Source organism: Sapajus apella, unplaced genomic scaffold (assembly GCF_009761245.1).
Source record: "Sapajus apella isolate SASKATOON/1434 unplaced genomic scaffold, GSC_monkey_1.0 scaffold16, whole genome shotgun sequence".
In the NCBI taxonomy this organism is placed as follows: domain Eukaryota; kingdom Metazoa; phylum Chordata; class Mammalia; order Primates; family Cebidae; genus Sapajus; species Sapajus apella.
The window spans coordinates 17,237,559-17,245,933 of record NW_022436956.1 but is presented as its reverse complement, the minus strand read 5'-3'; the positions used below and the strand labels follow the sequence as shown (position 1 = coordinate 17,245,933).

The 8,375-nt window shown below is 46.3% G+C and overlaps 1 long non-coding RNA gene and 1 pseudogene across 1 annotated transcript; one reads left to right on the top strand and one right to left on the bottom strand.

Annotated features, from left to right (window-relative positions):
* Positions 1-1,419: 1,419 nt before the first annotated feature.
* On the bottom strand, positions 1,420-6,118 carry LOC116556216. The gene is made up of 2 exons (XR_004270888.1): positions 5,735-6,118; positions 1,420-1,457 (listed from the first exon to the last, which is right to left on the bottom strand). It is a non-coding gene; the product is annotated as an uncharacterized LOC116556216 (long non-coding RNA).
* Positions 6,119-6,254: 136 nt separating this feature from the next.
* Positions 6,255-6,400, top strand: LOC116556464 (annotated as a pseudogene).
* Positions 6,401-8,375: the final 1,975 nt, after the last annotated feature.

Genomic DNA, 8,375 nt, shown 5'->3' with positions numbered 1-8,375 from the left:
CCCACCCCTGGCTTCCTTGGGCTATGGGCCTCCCACAGGGGGAACTGGCAGCACCCGAACACCTGCCAGTAGTCCCCCCAAAGTTGGTTCTTTGCTGGCAGTCTTGCAACTGGCCTACTGCTGAAAATGTCCCACTTGCTGCTCTTTGTCTGTGGCTGGTGTGCATGGGACTGGCAGGAGCAGTCAACATGGAGTAGTTAGAGTCAGACCTGGGCTTATGAGCCAGCTGCACCACTTACGGAGTTACCTTGGGAAAAGCACATAACCTAAGGCTCAGTTCCCTCCTCTGTAAAATGGGAAGAGAACACGCAATTCAAGCAAATTCTTGCTTGAATTCATAGAATTCTATCTCACACAGAATCAGAGGAAGTACCTTACGTTTCCTTTCCCCCACTCTTTCTAACTAAACATTCTCTAAGACAAATGTATCTTTTCTGTTTTTGTCCCCAGGCGCTTAGCACAGTGCCTGACACAGGGACTACTCAATGAATGCCTGCAGATTTGAGCTACTGACCCAAGAAGAAGATGTGGCAGTTATGAACTTTGTCACCAAACTGGGATCTCAGAATTGCTGTGCAACTGACTTATGCTTTAATATGTGGTGACCACAGTTGGCCTAGGGAGAAGACTTAAGTGGAGAGGAGGAAGTAATTTTGAGTCTGGAGCTCAAGAAAGTGGCGTAATAGCAACAGGCTGGGACCAAGCACCAGAAATATCTCACTTTGTGTGTGGACAGGAAGCCTCTCCTGGGACCAGTGGATGGGTGAGTACCCAGTGATCATGTGGAAACCCTTCTGTTAAATTATAAATGTAGACACATGTAGTGATCCCTTACCAGAATTTCACGATCCTCAGCATCTATTTACTTCAGCTTTCCAAAGTTAGGCTGGAAATTTCTACAATGTGCAACAGTAAGCATGAGTCACCTCTTTGAAACTTCATACTGTGCATCAAGTGTTGATCAAACTGTATATTTCTGTATACATGTGTATGGGTTTTGAACACATTTAATAATTAAAGTTTATTTATTTATTTTTTTTTTTTGAGACAGAGTTTCACTCTTGTTGCCCTGGCTGGAGTGCAACGGCACAATCTTGGCTCACTACAATTTCCACCTCCTGGGTTCAAGCGATTCTCCTGCCTCGGGCTCCCAAGTAGCTGCAATTACAGACATTTGCCACCAAGCCTGTCTAATTTTTTTTTTCTTTTGTATTTAGTAGAGACAGGGTTTCACCATGTTGGTCAGGCTGGTCTTGAACTCCTGACCTCAGGTGATCCACCCACCTCGGTCTCCCAAAGTGCTGGAATTACAGGTGTGAGCCACTGCACCCAGCTAGTTTAAAATTTTTTTGTATGTAAAAATGGCCTCACCATACACAAGAACTAGAACAATGCTCACAAGAAATGCCAATTTTTTTTATGGTCCTGGTAATTTTCCACTGGAATTTTGGGGTGTCCTTAGAAAAGAGGCCGGGGAGGAGAGAGGGACAGGTTAGTGAAGACAGAAAGGAGGTTGGCTACGGACTATCAGAGATATCAGCAGGACCTCCCCCATCAAAATCACCTAAATGTTGGCCTGTTTAAAAGAGCTTGGAAAAGGAGGTGAGAAGAACATCGCCTGTCTTGTTCTTTTGTCCCAAAAGGTCAGATCGCCACAGAATGAATCTGGGGGTAAGGTGTGAACCCGCTAGGCTCTTGAGATAGCTCTTCTTCTCTGACTTTCGTTTTCTTATAAATTATAAAACTTCCACTATCCTCAGGACTACAGAGCTTCCCTCTCCATGCCCTCCTCCCACACATCCTCTGCTGGGCACTTGTACACCCTTACCATTCGCCATTCCTGGCTGGCCTCCAATTATCATTTCTTGTACTCATCATTAATTCTGTGAAACAGGAAAGACTGTACTTCTACCATGTCCTGGGAAGAGTGCTGGAAGGGAAGCATGTAAGTAGAATGACAGGAGCTCCCTGAAAAGATTCTAGGGTTCCACTGGGGGCAGTGAGACCTCCTGGAACCTGGGGGACAAGGAGAAGCAGCTTCTCACTGTGAGCTGCTGTAGACATGCTTGGCCTAGCAGTGAACAGAAAGGAAACCCAATTTATAGGAAAAATGACAGCAGCATGTATCTATAAGAATATAACACCTTAGAGTTTATAAAACACATTAGATCCGAGCTGTTTCTTCTCATATTATAATGAAGTTACCTACTGAAGTCTAAATACCCTAAAAGTGCATGAGCCTGATAAGGCCAATGTCTTACTAATTTTTGGATCCTACCATGCCTAGGCAAGGGTACTTAACAAATTCTTGCTTGAATTCATCCTCTCAACAATGCTGATAGGTTGAAAGAAGTGGTATTATCCTCCTTTTGTAGCTAAGAAATCTGAGACCTGGGGAATTCGTGACTTGCCCAAAGTTACAGATGGCAACTGACAGACCTGGGGCTTGAACCTCAGGCTTAGGTCTTCCCACTGAGCACTGTGGCTGCTGCCAGAGACAGGGGAGAATGTAGAGCTTTAAATCCTTGAAGCTGAGAAGCTGTAATTCAAGGGTTTACAAGACATTTCTGCATGGCAGAGTAGTGATCAGGATTTGTCTTTCATGGGAGCCTCCCCTGTATCGGGTGAACCTTCTTGGTCTTGTAAATATAAGTACATGTATGCCCATTGTTCTGGAAGACATCCTAGACATCTGTGATGGGCCCAAGACAGAGGCCTCAGACTGAAGCGTTACCAGTTTCATTTAGCAATGCCAGTGGAGTATGTCCTTAGCAGAACCAGGCCCCTGAGGAGCTACAGAAATGGTTTCCCTAAGTCTCAGTTTAGGCTGTCCCAGCCTAAATATCATTGTCCGTTGTCCAGGTATTGTCTGGGCAGGAGGAGCAGGCAGACCTAGTCTCTTCCCTGCTGGGGAGGAAGGACTGAGTGTGGACACAGGCCCTGGATTGGGCCCGACTTGCCACTATCTGGGCCGCACAGCTGCTGGCCCACCTGCAGTGTTATTTAAGGCTGAGGCAGGCTTAAGGCAACTAGCCCTATGTGAGCCATTGGAGCCAGATTATACCTTCAGGATGCGGCTAGGAATTTCTCTTGAAAGACATTGATGTTCTTGTTGTGAATCATCTTGAGGTAAAAAGTTAAAAACAAAACAAGGTGGTCTTTGGGCAGGAAGACGAAGACCTCTCCTCTTTTTTATGTGCAAGAAGGGTGTTCAGAGAGGTCTAGATACTTCTAAAGGCAGGAAGTTCACCGGCCTCTCCCTGCCACCAACACCGCCAGAAGCTTAAGGAGGGTTTGCAAAATGTGGCTGAACTGGTGGGTGCCCTGAAACTACTGCTTTGAGCAGTTGTAACCAACTATCTCTTTGGTACTTTTGTTATTTGAGAGCTTCTGACAGCATTTTTTTTACTTTTTTCTTTCTTTCTTTTTTTTTTTTTTTAAAGACAGGGTTTCACCATGTTGGCCAGGCTGGTCTTGAACTCCCGACCTCCGGTGATCCGCCTGCCTTGGCCTCCAAAGTGCTTGGATTACAGGCGTGAGCCACCACGCCCGGCCTGACAGCATTTTTTAAATGTGCTGGGCCTGTGTCCACACTTCAGACAAACAGCTGCAGCTCAGAGGCCGCCACCATAAGACACTCAGAGGTGAGCTGCAAGCCCTCTAGGATGGCTCTGGAATTGGAAACCCAAGAGCAGATGGACTTCCTGCATTTGTGGGATGGGAGTTCAAACTGTTGTTATTTTAGAATTAAGGGGAAATGACACCCTTAAAAAACTAGAGAAGTCAAGGCCATCTGGGCTGCAGAAGGAAGACATGACTGTCTCTTGAAATGACACGAGATATTTCTGTCAATGTTCTGTTCCTAACTTCTTGCATCCCAAGTTCACAAAGCAATGACAATGGACTAAGTTCATGACCAGTGACAATGGACCAGATCCACAGCCTTCCTGACAAGGTGATTTTCTTAAAATCATTCTGGGGGAGGGAGGTGTCCCCAATACAGCCAAAGGCCCCAGTTGTCCCAAGATGGTGCAGTGGGCCTCAGCACAACATAAAACCCAGAGTGAGGCCAAACATATGCAAGCCATGAGAGAAATGGGCTAGATCCCCCTAGTCAGCATGCTTTTTGCTGAATGTTTCTACAGACTGCACTCCCTCTTACTTGAGAAGCCATTACCAGTTATCAGAACACTTTGGTGTCTGGCTTTACAACAGCCCAGATTCCAATCTTGCCAACAGCTAATACAGGCAAAGGGACAGGTCCCTGGGCACACAGCTGTTAGTGACCAAACTGGGGCTAGAAGTAGATCTTTTGGTTTTGAGGTACACAGCCTCCTCCCACCTTGGGTAATGACCAAGAACAGTGTCCCAGACAGATGATAGGAATGAGAAGCCTCTTAGCCCCAGCTCTGCTGATTCAAAGGAATTAGCAGGGACATTCCCTCACCTGGGAGATCAGTACTTCTTCCCCTTCCTCCTAAACTGATGGGCATGACCTCAAGCAGTCTTCACAGTTCCACAAACTTAGCTGCTGTGGTTTGATAGCCAGAGTTGAACTCCGATCTGGAGACCAAAGTTTTCATTCTGTCACTAACCAATGAGGTACCCTTGCTAGTCACTTTCATGCTCTAGGCTTCCTCTTCTATCTAAAATGCAAATCTGCCATGTCCCTCTCCTGCCTAAAACTCTTCACTGAAGCCTTTCACCCAGCTAAAGTTCCAGGAACTCCCCATCCAAGCCTGAGCCACCACACAGAGTCGAGAGGAATGTTGAGAATGAGGTTTTGTCCCTTCTGAGCTCTTTGGTGCTCCTCCAGGAGGGAGCCAGGCAGAAGTGAAGGGATGTGGACACTAATTAGGTTCGGCCGCTGGAGACTCTTCCCAGGGCTGTTGCTGGAGCTGGGCGAGCCCCTCACTGTCCATCTGCAATTCTCCTTGACCCAACGACTACCAAGTTTCCTACCCACACAGTTTCTTTCTCTCTGTCTCTGTCTCATGGTCGGTACCCTCTGTGTCTCTCTCCCTGTTATGTGCAGCTCTGACACAGTGATCACAAGTCCTGGAACTTCCCTACTCGCCAGTCCAGGGACCGAAACTGCAAGTTGTGCTCGTTAGCACACTCAAGCATACTTCCTACCCACTCAGATGCCCACCCGACTCCCCAAGGATGCCCATTGGACAGCATCATCCTGAAGACCAAGATGAAGTAAAATGAAAATAAGACAGTGGAACCACCCGGAGCCCAAAATCTGCCCTAGAAATTTCCCAGGGTAGCCACAAGGGCAAGACGTTCACCCAGCTCTACCCACAGGTTCCCTGGGCGTGCCACATCCCTCTACCCTCTGCAACACTCTCAGCCCTCAGCTGTCCCTCCTCCCATGGCCCCCCCTTTCTCTCAGCCCCCATTCTCTCTCTCAATCACTTGATGTTTGTCTCTTGCAAGAACTCTTCCAAGATTCAGAAGCGCACTCTTCACATGTAGTAAAAGCATGAGCTCTGGAGTCAAACAGGCTCCTAGCTCTGCTGCTTACTGACTAAATGACATGGACAAGTGACTTAGACTCTGACCTCATTTTCCCATCTGCAAAATACTGATAATGATGCTCATCTTACTGAGTGGTTGTAAGGATTAAATGAAATAAGGTTTGCAGATTATTCAGGGTAGTTCACACTAGCTGCTATGAAAAAAAATTCACAATCTCAGTGGCTTGATAAGATAAGCGTTTACTCCTCACCCAATCAATAGACTGATGCAAACTGGGTGTCTTTTCTGCACAGCTGTCCTCCAAGAGGTGATTCAGGGACCCAAGCTCCCTCTATCCCCTTAGAATCCTCCACTGGACACCTCCAGCTGACTGGCAGAATAGCAAAGACAGAGTTAGCACCCAGGCCTGGAAGTGGCACCCATCAACTCAACTTTACATTTCTTAAAAGCCAGTCACATATTCTACTTAACTGCAAGGGGGACCGGGAAATATAGTTGCCCTATGTGCCCAGGAAGAGGAACTGTGATTGCTAAGCATCTGGCCATTCTCTGCCACAACATGTAAAGTATTTCACTCAGCGCCTGATAGGTCATAGAAACTCAGTAAATATTAATAGAAGACACGGCCAGATGTGGTGGCTTACGCCTGCAATCCTAGCACTTTGGGAGGCTGAGGCGGGAGGATCGTTTGAGCCTAGGAGTTCCAGACCAGCCTGGGCAACATGAGGAAACCTCATCTCTACCAAAAAAAATTTAAAAATTAGCTGGGCCTACTTACCTGGCAGGGGAGATACTATGATCACGAAGGTGGTTTTCCCAGGGTGAGGCTTATCCATTGCACTCCGGATGTGCTGACCCCTGCAATTTCCTCAAATGTGGGAAACTTGACTGCATAATTTGTGGTAGTGGGCGACTGTGAAAAAGAAAAAAATAATATAAAATAAAACAATAAAAAAAAATTAGCCGGGCAAGGTGGCCTGCAGCTGTAGTCCCAGCTACTCAAGAGGCTGAGGTGGGAGGATCGCTTGAGCCTCAGAGGTGGAGGCTGCAGTGAGCCAAGATCATGCCGCTGCACTCCAGCCTGGGTGACAGAGTAAAACCTTGTCTCAATCAATCAATTAATCAATCAATAAAAATGAAAAAAAAAAATTTTAAAAGAGCAGATGCTATAAAAATTGCTTCCTAAGTCTCTCTACTGGCACGAATAGTAGAATTCACAGAACCTTAGTGTGGACTTTTCAGAATACTGAATACACAACAAAATAAACATGTGAATTCCGTGTTTATTTTTCTTTCTTTTAAAGGATAGTAATCACATACCTAACATTACTCCTATGCTGGGTGCTCTCCACGGGGCAGCAGGATACATTGGAATAGCCTGCATTCAAATCCTGGCTCTGCCCTGAGCAAGGTATTAACCTGTGTTAGCCATTGTGGTTTTCCCGTTTTAAAACAAGAATTCCAGTTTACCCACATTCCAGGGTTCTTAAAAAATGCCATATTCCCTCATTTCCAAGTATCCATTTCCTTCTGTCTGGAAAACCCTCCCTAACCACTCTCCATTAGCTACCTCCTACTCCTCCCTCAAGTCTTGACTTAGCTGCCACCTTCTTCAGGAAGCTTTCCTTCTCTTCTACCCCAAGTGTGGTTGAATGCCCGTGTCTTTTATCCTCATATCAGCCTGTACTTGCCTTCCCAGAGCACTTACCATGGCGTATTAAAATTTCTGTTCACTTTCTGTCTCTAGCTAGATTGCTTCTTGGGGGAAGGGACATGGTTTTGATCACCATTTTGTTCCTAGCATCAGCACAGCATCTGGCCCACAACGAGTGTGCAGTAAATATTGTCATATGAACGAATTAAAATTTTGATCCTCCTTCAAAATGGTAACGTGTAAGACTGTAAAACTCTTTTACATCAACAAAAAATAAAAAAAGACAGGTTCAGGAACTCACCATGCACAGTGGCTCATGCCTGTAATTCCAACACTTTAGGAGGCCAAGGCAGGCAGATCACTTGAGGTCAGGAGTTCAAGACCAGCCTGGCCAACACAGCAAAACTCTGTATCTCCTAAAAATACAAATATTTCACCATGTGTGGTGGTGAGCACTTGTAATCCGAGCTACTTGGAAGGTTGATGCAGAGCATCACTTGAATCTGAGAGGTGGAGGTTGCAGTGAGCCGAGATCGTGCCACTGCACTCCAACCTGGGCAATAGAGCGAGACTCCATTTCAAAAAAAAAAAAAAAAGACAAGTTCAGGAAGAAATATCACACTGTCTTTCTCTTTTAAAAGGTCAGGGGGAACTAAGCAGTTGTTTCAGAAGGCAGCCATACCCCTTGGGTCATGTCAGCAATTTACCATCTTAATTTCTCACTTGAGCAACAGAGAGTATAAGAAACATCTTCACATACTAAAAAAGCCTGGGGCTTGCCCTCCCCATTTGTCTGGGGGTGTGGCAACAGAAGCTGTCCCCTGAGGGTGGCTCTGGCTGATCAGGTGTCCTGGTAGGGCTGCAGATACCACTCTCCCCTACCCATGTAGCTGGGGTACCCCTGCCTTCACTGCCTACCATCAAGAGTGAGGTCTTTCTAGTCCCAATGAGGAATCTTAGATACAGGATAGGATCTCCCAACTCCCACCCCCAGCCAACCTGGCACACTCTCAGGCCAGGCAACTGGGCAGAGAGATTTCTACTCTGAAAATATTGAAATGGGGCTTATATCTCCACAAACCATGGGAATAATGCCTCACTAAATCGTAGACTACACACAGTTCTGATGTCACACACAGGTTAGGAGCCCTTTCTCAAAGCTGCTGTAATAAGCTCCTCCATGTGGGCATTGGGCACTGCCAGAGAAACCTCCCAGGAGCAGGCAATAGTTATAGGA